Below are 19,823 nucleotides of genomic sequence, written 5' to 3'. Positions count from 1 at the left end.
TTGTGTTCTGCATGAAGCAAGCTGGATCCCCAAACAGCCCTGGCAATGCCTCATAGTTCATCTTGCTCGCGATTCTGGCTGAGAGTCAGCCAGGCCCATTCAGCATCTGACCCGTTCCTAGCTCATATGTCACATGAAGAGAGACAGGCATTCCTGAGGCCTCGTAAGGTGGCACTGGGAACGTGGCTGATGAATTCCTTTTCTTTTTTACGTCTCTTTCATTTGCCATTGACAGATGAGAAGCAGCTGGGCCAAGTAGAAAATGTCACCGCATACAATGTTACACTTCAACTGCCCCAATAGTTTATAATTCATTACTTTTTCTTTGCAGAATCTCACTGCGTCAGTGCTACTAATTTATGGCATTCACGTCACATGTCCACGTCTAACTAAAGTTCATTCTTTCCAATGATTCATGTTGCACAGCTGCCAAGCATGTTCATCTTAAAATAATAACACAATAATAGTTGTGGTGACGACTCTGCATTCAATTTCCTACTGGAGTGCTCAGAATTATTCTGTAACTTGTTTCGGAAATATTACTTGGGTTAACATATCTTCATTTTAAATTAAAACTCAATCAAATCCAGTCGTCTGTCAGTTAAATAAAACGGAGCTGAAAACTCAGGGAAGCTGAGATCCCGGGAATGTGTAAGTGATTTGTCCATCCTTACCTTGTGCAGTGATGGCTTGAAAGCTTGTTCAGGGGGAAGTTCCTTAATTTATATGACAACAGCAAGCGATGTGTGCCTAGGATTGGGTTAGATGTCCCGCCAACCCTTACTTTTTAAGAGGGGAGCGATTTCTTCCCTGAAATTTCCTGAGATTTCAGGATATAGGTTGCAGCCCATTCCCTGATCTGGATGGACCCCCTTCTGGATCCAATAGTTAAATATTCACGATCTCGTTCAACATTCCAACTACCAATACTGTGACCTGTGACTCTCAAGCCTAAGATGCAGAGACTCTTGGGCATGCATGTGGGATAGTACAGTGTAAAGGGAAAAGAGGGACAAGTGTGTTCAGGATAATTTTCTACATCATTATGTTTTCAGTCTAATGAAGAAGGAGGCATTGCTGGATCTTGTTCTCGTGATAGTGGACAATGATCATTGTACCATAAGGGCTGTGATAAAAGACAAGGATTAATAAATGAGGGCAAGCCAACCCCTACGGTGCAGAGGCGGCCATTCTGCCCATTGAGTCTGCACCGACTCTCTGACAGTGCATCTTACCCAGGCCCTTTCCCCTCACCCTGTCCCTGTAACCCCACACATGTCTAATCTATCTAACCTACACATCTTGGGACACCAAGGGGCAATTTAGCATGGCCAATCCATCTAACCTGCACATCTTTGGACTGTGGGAGGAGCACCCGGGGGAAACCCACGCAGACACGGGGAAAATGTGCAAACTCCATACAGGGAATTGAACCCGGGTCCCTGGCGCTGTGAGGTAGCAGTGCTAACCACTGTGCTACCATGCTGCCCCTTCAATGGGGTGGGAATGGATCTGACCCAGATAAATTGGAATCAAAGTTTGGCAGTCAAAACTGTAATGGTACAATTAGCTGCTTTTAAAGAAGATCAATTCATGTATAGTCAAGGTATATCGCCATGAGGAGCAAATTTAGAACAAAGAAATCCAGTTCTCCCTAGATGACAAAAGTGAAAGCTGAAACAGAGAAAAGCTCAATATGACAGATATCAGATGGACATTATGTGACACTATTGTACCATTAAGAATTTTTTAAAATCTTATTCTCTGCAGTTAAGCAGCTTTGGGGTTTTTTTCATTGTTGCCGGGCTGTCTGGTTAGCAGGCCTTTTATTGCTGCTTCAATGGCTTAAATGGGGTTTTGTTTATTTTTACTCTGGGCCTCAGGTACTTTCTGGGCTCTTTAATGCCCCTGCATTGTGAGAGAGAAGATTGACTGACAAGTCAAAGTCAGGTGGTTCCTCCCTGGAAAAATCTGAAGATTCATTTTCAGTTTTGGTTTCAGAGTCAGAAGCTGTCCTGGTTGTCAAGTGGAAAGCCATGTTTCTCTCTCTCTCTCCCTGGATTGTAAATTCTGCTGGCTAGCTGGAAGCAAGGCTTCTAGCCTTCCTGGAGTGAAAGTTTTGCTGTTGGTCGTTCGCTAACTGGTAACTAGAGTCTTTCTCTCTCCCTGGTGTTTTGGGAAGCTGTTCTGACTTCAAGTTTGTCTGTGTGTATCTCAAGAGAACTGCAGCATCCAACCAAAGGACTAAGTTCCAGCATCACATGAACATTCGTATTCTTGTGCTAAATCTGGGGCAAGGGTTTTGTTTAAGGAAGTTTGTTTGGTTAGAACATTTCATATATTTGTTAAGGTTTATACAATGTCATGGTTGTTTTTTCTTTCTTGTTTGTAATTGGTAAAAGTTATTGCTAATTTTATTTCTATACATGTTAACTGTATTCTTAAAACAACTTTGTTTGATAAAAGCTCCCTAGTGGGTCAGTTAAATCGTACCTGAAGTGAAGCATCTCATGCTTACCCTAGCCAAATTCAAATTGCAAAACTTATGATCCAAGCGGACTTCATAACGCACTTTGGAATTTCAAACCTGAATTATCACAATTGTAATTGAAAGCCAGGCTGAATATGGAAAGTTCAGAGGCGAAGTGAGTAGTAAATAAGAGAAGCAGAGATTATGAGAAGAAACTGGCAGCTAACAAAAGAGAATCCAAAAGTCTTCTATGGGTACATCAATAGTAAAATAGTGTTAAGAGGGGTGGAGCCAATTGGGGCCCTAAAATGGATTTATGCCTGGAAGTAGGGACACAGCTGAGATATTATAAATTAATATCTATTAATACAAGGAAGAATATGCTGCCTAACTCAAAATGAAAAGGAGATGGTTGAGATACAAGATGGGCTAAAAACTGACAGAGGATGGCTGCACATAAAGTTAAGTCACCTGCACCAGATTAGATGCATCCCAGGATACTGAGGGAAGTAAGGGTGGAAATTATGGATCACTGGCTATAATTTTCCAATCCTCCTTAGGTACAGTAATGGTGCCAGATGACTTGAGAATTGGAGATATAGCACCCTTATTCAAGGATTCAAGACCAAGGATTAGGCCAGCAACAACAGGCCAGTCAGCGGTGGGAAAGATTTTAGAAATGATAATTCAAGACAAGATTAATTTATGGATTAATTAAGTAAAACCAGCATGGATTTGTGCAACTACTGCATGTTGCACAACCTCACCATTAGAGGGCAAAGCTTTGACAAAGGGTCATCTGGACTCGAAACGTCAGCTCTTTTCACTCCTTACAGATGCTGACAGACCTGCTGAGATTTTCCAGCATTTTCTCTTTTGGTTTCAGATTCCAGCATCCGCTGCAATTTGCTTTTCGGGAGAAACTGTTCCTGTTGGCAGAAGGAGTCAAAAACAGAGGACACCAATTCAAGACGATTGGCAAAAGAAGTAAAGGCGACATGACAAAACGTTTTTCTACGCGCGAGTGATTCAGATCTGTCATGCAGTACTTGACAGTGTAATGGAGGTAAGTTCAATCGAGGCCTTCAAAAGAAAATTGGATAGTTATCTGAAGAGAAACAACTCAGATGGATACGGGAAAAAGGTGTGGAATTGACACTTGGTGAGTTGCTTTTTCAGAGAGCCAGCAGGATACAATGGGCTGTGCTGTGACCATTCTATGATTCTACGACCCCAGTGCATGTCCCATGCACACACGGACAGCAATGCATAGCAATGCATAGAGCAGAACATTAGCATTCTTAAGCATCACTGCTGCCTGAATTGCTCTGGATGGGCCCAACAGTGCCCAGCAGAACGTGTGTAATGATTTGTGCTGGACTACTGCATGTTGCACAACCTCACCATTAGAGGGCACAGTCCTTGCCACCAGCAATTCCAGCAGCACTGTAACTGAATAGTGGGCACTGCTGGAACTGCAAGTAGGCCCAGGAATGAGGAGGACGTGAGGTTACTATGCAATTCCCCTAGTTGCCTCACTGGACTCGAACTTGTTCTGGGCTTTGGACAAGGAGGGATCTGGGATCCAGGAAGGTCCATGGAGAATCACTGATTGATCTCCCTGTGGGGCTCGTTGATTGAGTTCCCCTGGTGACAGTAGTCCCAGGCAAGGACAAGAGTGTGTACACCACGGTAGTGGTTTTACTTTGCGTTCTGTAATAAACTATGTTTACTTCCAGTCGGGCTTCCTGAGTCATTACATGTTCCTGAGTCAAACATAAGGAAAGTTTTGAACAGCCTTTCAATGACCCCGGTATGATAATGATGGGGAGATATTGAAATTGCCACAGTTTGGGAAACTAATGATGCAGGTGTGGAGGATTGGCCTCAGTACGCTGGAAGAATGAGATATTTCTTCAGGGCAAATGGGATGGAAGAGGACGATCAAAAAATGGTTATCTTCCTGACTACTTGTGGGGCCCTGACTTTCAGCATCATAAAATGTTTAACCTACCTGGCAGCTTAGGATTCAAAATCTTTTGATGAATTGGTAGATATGATATTGGACCACTACAACCCTTAACTGTCTGTCATATTGCAACGCTACAGGTTTAACACAGCAACTAAACTCCCTGAAAAAGTACAAAAAGTGTATTTATTAGTCATAAGTAGGCTTACATTAACACTGCAATGAAGTTACTATGCAATTCCCCTAGTTGCCTCACTCCGGCGCCTGTTCGAGTACACTGAGGAAGAATTTGGTATGGCCAATCCACCTAACCCGCACGTCTTTGGACTGTGGGAGGAAACCAGAGCACCTGGAGGAAACCCACGCAGACATGGGGAGAACGTACAAACTCCGCACAGACAGTGACCCAAGCCCCGAATCGAACCTGGGACCCCGGCTAACCACTGCGCCACCATGCTGTTCAAGGGATGACTGTATGGAGTTTGTACGTTCTCCCTGTGTCTGCATGGATTTCCTCCGGTTGCTCCGGTTTCCTCCCACAGTCCAACGATGTGTAGGTTGGGTGGATTAATGCGCGGGTTATGGGTAAAGGACAGAGGGGAGGGTTTGGCTAGGATACTCTTTCAGGGAGTTGGTGTAGACTCGATAGGCCGAATGGCCTCTTTCTGCACTGCAGGGATTCTATGGTTCTAATGCAAGTTTAAGGAGGATGAAATTTGCTCTTTCAGCACTTCCCAGGTGAATTTAGACACAGCACAACAGATGTGTGTCCTACCAGGATATTTACCTCAGTACATGATCTTCCTCTTGAATCTCATTTAAATACAGTGGGCTTGCACTGGGTGGCAGCACATTATTGGGCATAGGCTATTGGGAAGAGGAAGAAAAGGTACTTCTGTGGACTCAGACAGCACCAATAGCAAAAGGAAAAAAAAAATTGACTTGTATTTCCACGTTTAAGGAAGCTTGAATTAAATATGTCAACTTTTCAGAATGAATTGAGTTTTGAAATCCAAAATGTAGCCAAGAAACTTTGAAAGCAATTCTCCAGCCCCGCTTGCGAGAGCACAAATCCCATTATTGTTGGAGACACTCGGAGAGGGGCCGTAACAGGATTTGCGCCAAGGAGAGCGCATTTTGAGGTTCTCCCCGCCCAGTGACGTAATTGGATTCATGCCTGGCGACGGCGTGAACCAAATTAGTACATTTAAATCTTCACTTAAAATATGCAAGATCTGTTCTAAGCCGGATTCACCCACCTCTTGGAATTCACCCAGTTTGGCATTGCCAAGGAGCAGTGCCTGAATGGGCTGGGCCTGAGGGGGGCCTGAAAGGGGGCCTGATGGGTGGGGAGGGGGCTTTGACGACTCCATAATGGAGTGTCTCTCACTTGGTGGAAGGGGGGGGGTTGGTACCAGCGACTGGGGGAGACCTGAAGCTGGCAGTTGAGGGGGGCGGGGGGGTGGAAATCCGTAACATTATTTTGAGATCAAGACACCCTTTAAAAAAGGCACCTGATCTCTTGAGGAGCCGGTCATGCCGGCATCTTTAGTTCCCACACATCTCTTTCACGGCACAAATCACCTCAAATTCCAAAGAATTTTCTAAGTGAGAGCGGATTGTGATCGGAATTGCGCCAATCAACCTGGTGGGAATCGCACCAAGTTTGCCATCGGAGGCCACACAAAATGTTTTGGGAGAATTGCGCCCCTTGTGTGGTTTTCCATTTTTTGCAGTGTTCTTTCTCTCATTAATGAGTTTCTGTTGCTGTACCAAGAACACATTCATTTCTATAGCACCATGAACATAAGAGCATTATGAAACCAGATTTGACACCATTTCACATAGAGACAGTGAGACAGTTGATCAAACATTAAGATCATAGGTTTCAAGGGGCATCTTAAGTGAAGAGAAAGATAAAGGGGTGGAGAGATTTGGGGAGTGGGCCCGTGATTGAGGTAGGCATCTGAAGGCGCAGTCACAAACGATGGACAGAGGCAAAATGGGGATGTGAAAGGGACCAGGCTTTGAGGGTCACAGAGTCCTGGAGGCTGAAGAAGGTTACAGAGATTGAGAGAAGCAAGGCCATGGACGGATTTGCAAGGAAGGTAGACAATTTTAAAATTGAGGCATTGCTCGGCTGGATGGCAGCAGCGCCCTGGATAACATCTCGGGGAGAAGTGAGCAACTGTGCTGACAAGTGATAGCCATACATGCACATGCAGTTTCAACGTTTCAATGCCCTGACACGTGTAGTATCATGTGTGAAACATTCTGTTAAGATAAAGAGACTGGGGACAAACCATGAATTGGAATCAGTGGTAATCCGCTTAGGTATGTTCCCGAGAGCCATTAAGAACAGGAAGTTCCATACTTAATTCCTGGCCACTGTTAAATTAATTGAGTTAATCATGGCTTGGTGAGCATACTAATCAGTAACTCTGCATCTCTGAGCTCAGATAGGACAAAAATTCAGTAACCCTAATATTGGAAAAAATATATGTAAAAGCAGGTTGGGTTGGTGTGTTTTGAAAAAAAATTAATTCATGAAATATGGATATTGCCCACCCCTAATTGCCTTTGAGAAATTGGTGATGAGCTGCCTTCTTGTGGTGTAGGCACACCCACAGTGCTGTTAGGGAGGGAGTCCCATGATTTTGACCCAGTGGCAGTGAAGGGACAGTAATACTTTTCCAAATCAGGATTCCCCACTATCAAAACAGCCTTTTGTACTTTCCAGGTCCAAATATAAAAACAATCGATTAGTGAAATAAGGGCGTTATCTTTGGAACGGAACTCTGCAAGAAAAAGAAAAATGGCAAGGAGAGAAAATTTGGGGAGAAGAAGGAATATATTCAGGGCCTTGAACCTCTGAAATGCACAACATAATGCATAACATATTTTCCTGTATTTTACCATGAAAAGAAATTACTGCACTGTCGCATAATGCACAAATCTTCAGCCCTTATTTGAATGTTATTTTTTTACAGAACAAAGTAAAGTATTTTAACATACTCACACCTTCTTCATAATTTTGGGCTTCTTGCACCATGTGCCACCCTAGGCTGTGAGCAGGGTTATCAGTTCAAGTTGAACATATTCCTGGACACTTTATCACATGATCTCTTGCTCCCTTTCCAACTGCACATGTTCACCATGGGTTGCCTGTGACAAGTGCATCCTCGTGACTCATTGCTTTTCCAAGCCAGTCGCAAGGCAAAAGGACTCATCAATATCCAAATGGGTGGCTCATAGCAGGATCCCGATGGTTGATCTTCAATTCCTGGAGTTTCCAGGTCAATCCTGGAGAATTGGCAAAGCAAGCAGGAGGAGATGAGCAGGGAAGACCATCTGCTTCAGGCTAGTGAGTTCATTGTACGTGAGTGCCCTTAAACTCAGATAATACCTGGGGGAGCCATAGGAGTCATAACTTTAATTGTCCTGTGGCACACTAATGTCCTAATGAGTATATACGACGGAATTTGTTTAACAGCCACGCTAAGAAACTCCTCGTAGACCTATCTTGTCCTGAGTCAATGTGCCTGCTTAATTGCTGCATTTGGCTCGAATATAAGACCATAAGATATAAGGGCAGAATTAAGCCATTAGGCTCACCGAGTCTGCTCCACCATTCAGTCATGGCTGATAAGTTTCTCAGCCTGTGGAAGGGGATTTCTAACTAGCTAATAAGATTTATAGGCAGAATGCAGTCTTTCAGTGGACAAGGAATCAGTAAAGAAGTTAAATGATTATTGGGCAAGCTAACACAGACAACTTACGCATATGTGGATGCAGTAAATGAGTCAAAACAAATAGTAATGATTTTAAAACATATATGTTGATATTTTAAATGTATTTCAAATGCATTGTTCACTTTGGTCAAGCTAAGTTACCGAAAGACATGGCAGTTGAAGTCAATAGTTTAAAGCCAAAGGTCTGGGAGTAGGCCAGTCAGCAAGTCTTATCGGGTGGCATTCCTAAGAGGGAACGCATTATGTAACATTATGAATAAACGTATTAATTGCCCAGATATAAAATAGATATGAACCTGGATGCCGGAACATATGTCTATTCAACTTGCAGTGAGCTGATGGGAACGTCCATTTTGACCTTGCGGTAGCATCTGCCGTTACCTAGCGACAGGGAGTTAGTTAATGCCAAGAGGGAAGGCTACATCCGGAATCAGTTGTACAAATAAGATATCACCATGTTATTAAGTATTTTATGATTGGCAGAGGTACTTAAAGATTTGTATTGATGTATAACTGTTCAATGAAAATTGATTCTAAGCTAACGGAAGGCGGAATTATCGATTATGAAAAAGTATAATTGATCTGTATTTGACTCCATAACTCAGTTCTTCCGAAGAGGTTCTTTAGCTCTGTCTGTAGAGCTGTATACCCTTTGTGAGACTCCAGTCAGCTGTACGTTTGGATTGTCTTGTGTTTTCATGTTTCATGTTAAATAAATTAGTTACGTCTTTTGCACAGCGATATTTGCCTTGCGAGTTTTGAATTGTCTTAGTTTTAAGACACAATTGGCCACCTCCTGAAATTTCCCCATAACACAGACCTATTCTCCCGCCTTTTCCTGTAACAAAGAAAAGTACAGCATAGGAACAGGCCCTTCGGCCCTCCAAGCCTGCACCAATCATGATGCCTAAACTAAAACTATATGCACTTACGGAGTCCGTATCCTTCCATTCCCATCCTATTCACGTATTCGTCTAGTTGCCCCTTAAATGCCATATCATACCTGTTCCCACCACCTCCCTGGGCAGGGCGTTCCAGACATTCACACCCTCTGTATAAAACAAACTTGCCTCGCACATCTCTAAGTTTTCCCCTTGCACCTTAAACCTATGTCCCCCAGTACTTGACTTTTCTATCCTCGGAAAGAGCATCTGACTATCCACTCTATCCATGCCACTCATAATCTTATAAACCTCTATCAGGTCACCCCTCAACCTCTGTCATTCCAGTGAGAACAAACTGAGTTTATCCAACCTCTCCTCATAGCGAATACCCTCCAGACCAGACAACATCCTGGTAAACCTCTCCTGTACCCTCTCCAAAGCATCCACGTCCTTCTGGTAGTGTGGCGACCAGAATTGGACACAATATTCTAAATGAGGCCTAACTAAGGTTCTGTACAGCTGCAGCATGACCTGCCAATTTTTATACTCAATGCCCCAACCAATGAAGGCAAGCATGCTGTATGCCTTCTCGACTACCTTATCCACCTGCGTTGCCACTTTCAGTGATCAATGGACATATACACCCAGATCTCTCTGCCTGTCAATATGCCAAAGGGTTCTATCATTTACTGTATGATTCCTACATGATTGGACCTTCCAAAATGCATTATGTCACATTTGTCCAGATTAAACTCCATCTGCCATTTCTCACCCCAAGTCTCCAACCGATCTATATCTTGCTGTATCCTCTGACAATCTTCTTCACTATCCGCAACTCCACCAATTTTTGTTTCGTCTGCAAACTTACTAATCAAACCAGCTATGTTTTCTTCCAAATCACTTATATATACTATGAACAACAAAGGCCCCAGAATTGATCCCTGTGGAACACCACTAGTCACAGCCTTCCATTCAGAAAAGCACCCCTTTATTGCAACCTTTGATTCCCTTACCAATCAAGAACTTATCTATCTCTGTCTTAAAGACACTCAATGACCTGGCCTCCACGGCCTTCTGTGGCAATGAATTCCACAGATTCACCACCCTCTGGCTGAAGAAATTCTTCCTCATCTCGATTCTAAAGCATCGTCTCTTTATTCTGAGGCTGTGCCTTCGGACCCTAGTCTCTCCTACCAATGAAAACATCTTCCCCACGTCCACTCTATCTAGGCCTTTCAGGATTCTGTAAATTTCAATGAGATCCCCCCTTCATCCTTCTAAACTCCATCGAGTACAGACCTAGAGTCCTCAAACACTCCTTATGTGTCAAGCTTTTCATTCCTGGGATCATTCTCGTGAACCTGCACTGCACCCTATCCAGGATCAGCACATCCTTCCTTAGATATAAGTCCAAAATTACTCGCAATACTCCAAATGTGGTCAAACATGGTAGCCGAAATTCTCCGATGTTGTACGACCTGCCACTGCTGGCAGTGAGAATGGAGAATTTAGCGCTCAGCCGAATCTCTATACACAGCAGCGGGACTGGAGAATCCCAGCTGCGGACGAGGTCGGAGAATTCCAGTTAGTAACTGGGCGGAATGGCAAACATTGAATGACATCCCTTGCATCTGACCTTGGCAGAACTTGAAGTGTTATGTTAAATGAATGTGACATGCCTTTCAAAGTACTGAAACCCTTGAAAGAATAAAAGGAACCCTGAAGTTTTTGAAATTAAAATTGACTTGTTCCTTGCCCAGTGCAACTTTTTTTTTAACCTCTTTGCATTTTTATGGCTTGGTTCACCATGAGTGCTCCAAACAATATCAGCAGGCTGGCATATGGAAATTACGGATATGTAATATATTTGAATTTTTAAGCTTTCTTGACATTTTCGTTTTGGCAAAAAAAAAGTTTTCTTTGTGCCTTGCTAGCTTTCTGTACACGTGGATTATTTTTCTCTTTCTTACTTACACGTTTAACAAGTTAATCATTGCATTAACAAACAGGCTTTTGCATTTTTGCCTTTTACCTAATAATACAAACCCTTCTAAGAGCACTCCCCCAACCTCCGAACCAACCTCAATGAGAAAAGTAAATAATTAACAACACAACAGTGTATGCAAACTGGGACTAGTCAGCGAACATTAGGTATTCTCCAGCATTATTTCAAACTGCAATTGTTTTATATATATATATATTACATATATATTACTAATATATATGTGTACATCCAATTTCAAAATGCTATATATACAAACATGTAGGAAAGAGAAGGCATTTGCTGGTTGATGTCTCAGTGGTATTATTGGATCATTTATCTAGGATTTATGATAATCCCAGGTTCACTTAAAAAAAAACAATATTCATTGACTAATTGAAATCTGAATCCTGATTCTGTTTTACCATTTTTTTAGGTTGTGGTTTTCTCATTTATTATGGTTGTATTTCACCTCATCATATTTCTTCCTCTTCAGGTTTGTGTGCACAATCCAGAACAGAGGACAATCTGCTGCCTGACCTCTGCTGGCTCTGTCAGTTGAAAAGAAGCGACTGGAATTACACGTGTGTCAAGTTATCACCTCCAGGCTCAATGGCCTCATTTTCACTCCAGGAGGGAATCCTGTGGGTGGGCAGGGGGCCTGAGCAGGCCGAGGCAGGTTGAGGCAGATGGTCCTGACATCAGGAACTTGGAGCCCAGGAGATTTTAACTTCCGGCCCCTATCTGCATAGGAACAACCGGGTAAATATTATGGCTGCAAAAGCAGGCCAGAGGCTGGAAATTCTGCAGCACCAAGAGCTGGTCCAGCAACTATGGGCCAGTCACTTTAACCTCAATGGCAGGATAAAAATGATAATTTGGAACAAAGTTAACAGTCACTTGAATAAATGCAGATTAATTAAGGAAAGGCAGCATGGATTTATATGGGAAAAATCTCATGCATTTAACGAACTTGCCTGACATTTTTGATGTGGTAACAGGAGGTTGATGAAGATAGTGCTGTTGATGTGAGGTACATGGACTTTCACAAGGCAAATGATAAAATACCGCATAACAGACTTATGGGCAAAGTTATAGCCTGTGGAATAAAAGGGACAGTGACAACATGGAGGAGAGACTAAATCGGTTAAGGTTATTTTCATTGGAAATTAGAAGAGTGAGAGGGCATCCCATAGAAACTATAAAATTCTAACAGGATTAGATAGGGTAGATTCAGAACGAATGTTCCCGATGGTGGAGGAGTCCATGTGATTTCAAGAAGAAATTAGGAATAGCTCTTGGGGCCAAAGGGATCAAGGAATATGGAGGGAAGGCTCAATGATCAGCCGTTCTCAAAATGAATGGTGGAACAGGTTCAAAATGGCCTACTCCTGCTTCTAGTTTCTATGTTCCTAAACAAGATTGACTGATAGGAAGCCAAATAGTGGTGAATGGATGTTTTGGACTGAAGGAAGGCTTGTAGTTGAGTTCCCCAGGGGTCAATGTTGGGACCCTTGCTCTTCCTGATATATATTACCTCAACCTTGATGTGCAGGTCACAATTGAAAAATTAGCAGATAATACAACACTTGGAAGCATTTGGAACCATATGGAGGATGGTGTAGAATTTCAAAAGGGCATTTATAAAGGGCGGCACGGTAGCGCAGTGGTTAGCACTGCTGCTTCACAGCTCCAGGGTCCTGGGTTCGATTCCCAGCTCGGGTCACTGTCTGTGTGGAGTTTGCACGTTCTCCTCATGTCTGCGTGGGTTTCCTCCGGGTGCTCCAGTTTCCTCCCACAGTCCAAAGATGTGCGGGTTAGGTTGATTGGCCAGGTTAAAAATTGCCCCTTAGAATCCTAAAATGCGTAGGTTAGAGGGATTAGTGAGTAAATATGTGGGGATAGGGCCTGGGTGGGATTGTGGTCGGTGCAGACTCGATGGGCCGAATGGCCTCCTTCTGCACTGTAGGGTTTCTATGATTCTATAAGGTTGATGGAATGGGCAGACATGTGGCAGCTAAAATTTAATGCAGGGAAGTGTGAAGTGATTGATTGTGGTCAGAAGAACGCAGAGACAAAGGGCAAGATTTTCTGCACTCCCCCTAACAGCGTGATTCGCGGCAACAGAGGCACCCTGCCATTGGCTGGTGGCGGGATTTTTGATCCCATCGCTGTCAATTGGTTTTTCCATTGTTTACACCTTCCGGCAACCCGGCAGGGCTTTCCATCGGTGGGACCGGAAGATCCTGCTGGCAGCTGTGGCCAGAAAATTTTGGCCAATATAAAATAAGGGGTACAAATCTAAAGGATTCAGGAGCAACGAGACACCTGGATGAGCATGAGCATAAATCATTGAGGGTGGCAAAACAAGCTGAGACAGCGGGTAATAAAATACATGGCACTCTGGTTAAAATAGCAACTGGTGTCCAACATCGTCATCAAAGTGCAATTAGCATATTGAAAAAAAGTCTCTTTCATTTCTGGTGGAAGTTACTCTCACTAGTTCAAACAAAATTGGAACTTTTAGGAATGAACAAGAACCTTGGCGATAACCGAGGGATGATGTTAATTTCACTTTTTCCATTTAACACTGGATGGTTGGAGTCAAAATTGCCCTCTATGACTTTAATAACTCCAACGATCACCTTGCTGTCCTCCTATTCCCCACCCTACATAAACTGTGACCGGTTTTAAACTCTTATGTGTGAATCATGATAAGATCGTATTGCCCATACTTGATGACCTACATTGCCATTACATTCTGAATCTTACCTTGTCTACCTCTTACTCTTTCTCTGGAATCCACTATTCCCTATTATTGCCTCTCAAAGCTCGTTTTGTCATTCTTCAGAATGTGGACAACACTGATAAGACCTGCATTTATTACCCAACCCTTGTTATCTTGGGAAAGGTAATGGTGAGCCTTCTTGAACCACAACAGTCCACAGGGAGTTCCAGCATTTTGGAATAATGATAAGGTATGTTCAAGTCGGACTTTGAGCAGAATTTGAGGTGATGGTGTTCCCTGTGCCTAATCTCCTTATCTTTCTTGGCGGTGGAGGTGGTGGGTTTGGGAGATGCTGCAGAAAAAGCCTTGTTGAATTGCTGCAGATAGTAAATGCTGCAGCCATGGTATTTCTGTGGTACAAAAAGTGCATACTTAAACTGATGGATGGGCTGCCGATCAAGTGGATTGTTTTGTCCTGAATAGGGATGAGCATCCACCCAGGCAAACAAAGAAAAGTACAGCACAGGAACAAGCCCTTCAGCCCTCCAAGACTGTGCCGATCATGATGCCCTAACTAAACTAAAAGGAAAACCTTCTGCCCTTACTTGGTTCGTATCCCTCTATATCCTCCCTATTCACGTACCCATCCAGATATCTCTTAAATGTTGCTAATGTACCTGCTTCCACCACATTCTCTGGCAGCACATTCTAAGCACCCACCTCTCTCTGCCTGAAAAACTTCCCCCGCACATTTCCCGTAAACTTTTCCCTTCTCACCTTAACCTGTGTCCCTTTGTAATTGACACTTCCACTCTGGGGAAAAAGCCTCTGACTATCCACCCTGTCTATGCCTCTCATAATTATGTAAACCTCTATCAGGTCTCCCCTCAGCCTCCGTCTTTCCAATGGAAACAAACCTAATTTATTCAACCTCTCCTCATAGCCAGCACCCTTGAAGCCAGGCAACATATTGGTGAACCTTTTTTGCACTCTCTACAAAGCTTCCACATTCTTCTGGTAGTGTGGTGACCGGAACTGCACGCGATATTCCAAATGCAGCCTAACCAAGGTTTTATATAGCTACAACATGATTTTCCAACTCTTGTTCTCAATGCCCCGGCTGATAAAGGCAAGTATGCCATACGTCTCCTTAATCACCTTGGCCACCTGTGTTGCCATTTTTAGGGAATTGTGGACATGCACGCCCAGTTAATGTTCATAAGAGTTCTGCCATTTATTGTATAATTGACAGCTAAATTTGATCCTCCAAAATGCATCACCTCGCATTTGTCTGGATTAAACTCCATCTGCCATTTCTGTGCCCAAGTCTCCAATCTATCTATATACTGTTGTATCCTCTGACAATCCCCGGCACTATCAGCAACTCCACCAATCTTTGTGTCATCCGCAAACTTACAAATCAAACCAACAACATTTTCCTCCAGATCATTTATATATACTACAAACAACAGAGGTCCCAGTATTGGTCTCTGCAGAACACCACTAGCTACGGATCTTCATTCTGAAAAACATCCGTCCACCACTACTCTTTGTCTTCTATAGCCAAGCCAGTTCGGTATCCATCCAGTCAGGCCACCCCGAATCTCATGTGATTTTAGTTTTTATACTAGTTTGCCATGTGGGACCTTGTCAAACGCCTTACTAAAGTCCATATAAACTACATCCACAGCCCTTCCCTCATCAATTATCTTTGTTGCTTCATCAAAAAACTCAATCAAGTTGGTGAGACATGACCTTCCCCATACAAAACAATGCTGCCTGTCACTAACTAGTCCATTTTCTTCCAAATGTGCATATATCCTGTCCCACAGTGTCTTCCCCACCACTGATGTCAGGCTCACCGGCCTATAATTTCCTGGATTATCCCTGCTTCCTTTCTTAAACAAGGGGACAAATTTGGCTATTCCCCAGTCCTCTGGAACCTTGCCTGAGGTCAAAGAGGATGTGAAGATATTGATTAAGGCCCCAGCTATTTCTTCCCTTGCCTCCCACAGTAACCTAGGATAAAGCCCATCCAGCCCCGGGGACTTGTCTACCTTAATACAATTTGGGATACTCAGCACTTCCTCCTTTGATATATTGACATTCTTTAGAGCATTCGCACACCTATCCCTGACCACAACATCTGTCATGTTCTTCTTATTGATGAATACCGACACAAAAGTACTCATTAACGATTTCAACCACTTCCTGTGGCTCCACGCATAACTTCCAACATAATGAAGATTATTTCTCACACTCTTAACCTCCGCCTTGTATGCAATAAAGAGGCTTTGCGGAGAGAGCCAGTCATTGTACAGAATATCTCATCTCTGACTTGCTCCGGTGGCTATGGCATGAATGTGGTCATTCCGGTTAATTTCCTGACCAATGGTAACCTCTAAGTTCTGACCTGAGATGAGAATTCCTGTTCAGGAAACATTTGCCACCAATTCTAGTGTGGTATTTTATAGAAGTTTTATTTTAATTTTAAAATAGAAAATTGGAACTGGGAGAGTTGCCTTTCTGGTTCAAAATATTCCCCCATTTCCTGGAGAAAAGCAAAATATTTGAAAAAGTGTTTTCTTGGATTCTTTTAAAACTGAAACATCAGTGTTATTACTCAATATAATCCCACCCATCAGGTCTCTTTCTTTGTACCTCTGGGGTAGTTACATTTCCTTTCACTTGTGAATAAAAGGTGATTAATAGCTAACCCATTTATTAGCCTCACATTGCAACCTGTGGACCACATGCGGCCCCAAGCCCTGGCGACCTGGCCTTTGAAGCTGAGAGTTAGGTTTGTGTTTATATTCCTTATTTGCTGTGTTTTTTTCCCGTTTTGTTTGAATTCTGTGCACCTGGAGATTTGGAAAGTCCTGTCGGTAGCACATTTGTCTCACTGGTGTGTAAATCCGAACATTGAGATTGTTGGAAAAAGCAGCTTGAGGTGTATGCAAGTAAATGGAAGCATAAACTCGACATATGATCCTTGAGGTTTCGTCTTAAACAACTATGTGGCATCAAAGAGATAAACCTTGATCAATGCCATTGGAGAACACAAGACTGAGCACATCATTAGAAATATAAAGCTATCTTTTGTAACTTAGTAACAGAATAAGTCATGTTTATTTGAACAGATCAATGGAATTTAGTATTTAATACACAGGAAAAGCACAGAAATAGTTCCACTGCTGCATAGGGACATTGCAGCAATTACTTCTCCCCACTTCCACTCCTTTTTCCACCAATTTGCAGCTTTTTGTGTTAATTTTCCCTATGTATATAGAACAGTACAACACAGAAACAGGCCCTTTGGCCCACGGTGTGCTGAACATGACGCCAAATTAAGCTAACCCTTCTGCCTGCCCTTGGTCCATATCCCTCTATTCCTTGCATATTCATGGATTTATCTAAAAGCCCCTTAAACGCTCTTATCATATCTGCCTCCACCACTACCCCAGGCAGCACGTTCCAGATACCTTCCACTGTCTGTGTCAAAAAAAACCTGCCTCTCCTTTGAACTTTCCTTCTCACCTTAAGTGCAATGCCCCCTATTATTAAAGCTTTCAACTCTGAGAAAAAGATTCTGACTGTCAACCCTATCTATACCTCTCATAATTTTAGAGACTTTTATCAGGTCTCCGCTCAGCCTCCGCCACTCCAGAGAAAACAACCCTAGTTTGTTCAGTCCCTCCTTATAACTCATACCCTCCAATTTAGGCAGCAACTCACATATGCCTGGATTAAACTCCATCTACCATTTCTCCGCTCATATATGCAACTGATCTATATCCCGCCGTATCCTTTGACAATCTTCTATCCGATCCACAACTCCACCTACCTTCGCGTCGTCTGCAAACTTACTAACCCACCCATCTACATCAGTTATATACATCACAAACAGCAGAGGTCCCAATACAGTTCCCTGCGGAACACCACTAGTCACTGACCTCCAGCCAGAAAAACACCCTTCCACCACTACTCTCTGACTTCTATGAGCAAGCTAATTCTAACCAAGTGACCAAGTCACTGTGGATCCTATGCATTTTAATCTTCTGGATAAGCCTACCCTGAGGTGAATGCCTTGCTAAATTCCATGCAGATATCCATACATTCCTCCAGTTTACCATCTTATACTGACCATCTTTTCAACTCCCCTGTTTGGCATGGAGTCTCTGCATTCTCTGAAAAGTGTTCTCCACCTAATCCCCATGTGCTTGCTTTTAAAAAAAAAACGCCTCATTCCCTCCTATGTATGTTAGTGTGTTGTTAGGTTGGAGTAGTTTCAATAACTCCCAAAGTCTGCCGTCTGCAAACTAATTTTATAGTAACACATTTAAAATTATGAGAATGCTCCTTACACTAATTTCTTTCCATGCTGCTTTTTGCTAGAATCTCAAATGTTATGACATCATGTTGTTGTTACTCCTTTGTGGGATTTGGTCTAACAAACTCCATTAGATTACATCTCCCTGAAGTCTCTGTTCAGACTTCAATATTGTCTGACATTCCTGGAAACCCAAAGTTTCAGTCTCCTAATCATTCTGAACATTTCCGTGTTTTGAATTCTCAGAGGAAATGAAGCCTATTTTGCTCTCCAAAACAAATGTTGTTTTTCTTTGACTTTGCATGTTCTTCTCTCTTTCTCTTCCTCTGGATTTTTGATAAATAAGCATTGTGGTGCCTTCACTAGTCTACCAGACCTCATTCTGCCACCGCGCCCCCCCGCCCCCCCCTCCATTTTTAGGAAATAAGACCTCATATCCTTATTTGAGAAAGGAAGTACTGGCACTGGAAGGGGTGCAGAGGAGATTCATTAGGTTGATTCCGGACTTCAGAGGGTTGGTTTATGAGGAGAGATTGAGTAGTCTGGGTCTATACTCATTGCAATTCAGAAGAATGAGGAGAGATCTTATAGAAACATATAAGATTATGAAGGGAATAGATAAGATAGAAGCAGGGAAGTTGTTTCCACTGGCGGATGAAACTAGAACTAGGGAGCATAGCCTCAAAATAAGGGGAAGCAGATTTAGGACTGAGTTGAGGAGGAACTTCTTCACACAAAGGGTTGTGAATCTGTGGAATTCCCTGCCCAGTGAAGCAGTTGAGGCTACCTCATTGAATGTTTTTAAGGCAAGGATAGATAAATTTTTGAACAGTAAAGGAATTAAGGGTTATGGTGAGTGGGTGGATAAGTGAAGCTGAGTCCACGAAAAGATTAGCCATGATCTTATTGAATGGCGGAGCAGGCTTGAGGGGCCAGATGGCCTACTCCTGCTCCTAGTTCTTATGTTCTTATTCTGCTATTGATTCTCTGGACACCGTTGACCAGAATTTGTACAAGTAGATGTTTGGGATCACCTATTTAAGTCTCTTTAATTTCTGATGATTGCTACCTTTCCAACCTGATCTGCACTCAGTTTCTCAATTGCAATCAAAGCTTTTCTGCTATTTTTATTCTTTCATAGGATGTGGGCATCACTGGCAAGGCCAGAATTTGTTGCCCATCTCTAATTGCCCTTAAACTGAGTGGCTTCCTCAGATATTTCAGAGGGCAGTTAAGAGTCAGTCATATGTAGGCCAGACTGGGAAAGGATGGCAGATTTCCTTCCATAGAACCATAGAAAATTACAGCTCAGAAACAGGCCTTTTGGCCCTTCTTGTCTGTGCCGAACCATTTTATGCCTAGTCCCACTGACCTGCACTTGGACCATATCCCTCCACACCCCTCTCATCCATGAACCCGTCCAAGTTTTTCTTAAATGTTAAAAGTGACCCCGCATTTACCACTTTATCCGGCAGCTCATTCCACACTCCCACCACTCTCTGCGTGAAGAAGCCCCCCCTAATATTCCCTTTAAACTTTTCTCCTTTCACCCTTAACCCATGCCCTCTGGTTTTTTTCTCCCCGAGCCTCAGCGGAAAAAGCCTGCTTGCATTCACTCTATACCCATCAAAATCTTATACACCTCTATCAAATCTCCCCTCAATCTTCTACGCTCCAGGGAATAAAGTCCCAACCTATTCAATCTCTCT

This window comes from Mustelus asterias, chromosome 5 (assembly GCF_964213995.1).
Source record: "Mustelus asterias chromosome 5, sMusAst1.hap1.1, whole genome shotgun sequence".
NCBI lineage: Eukaryota > Metazoa > Chordata > Chondrichthyes > Carcharhiniformes > Triakidae > Mustelus > Mustelus asterias.
This window is presented reverse-complemented; position numbering follows the sequence as displayed.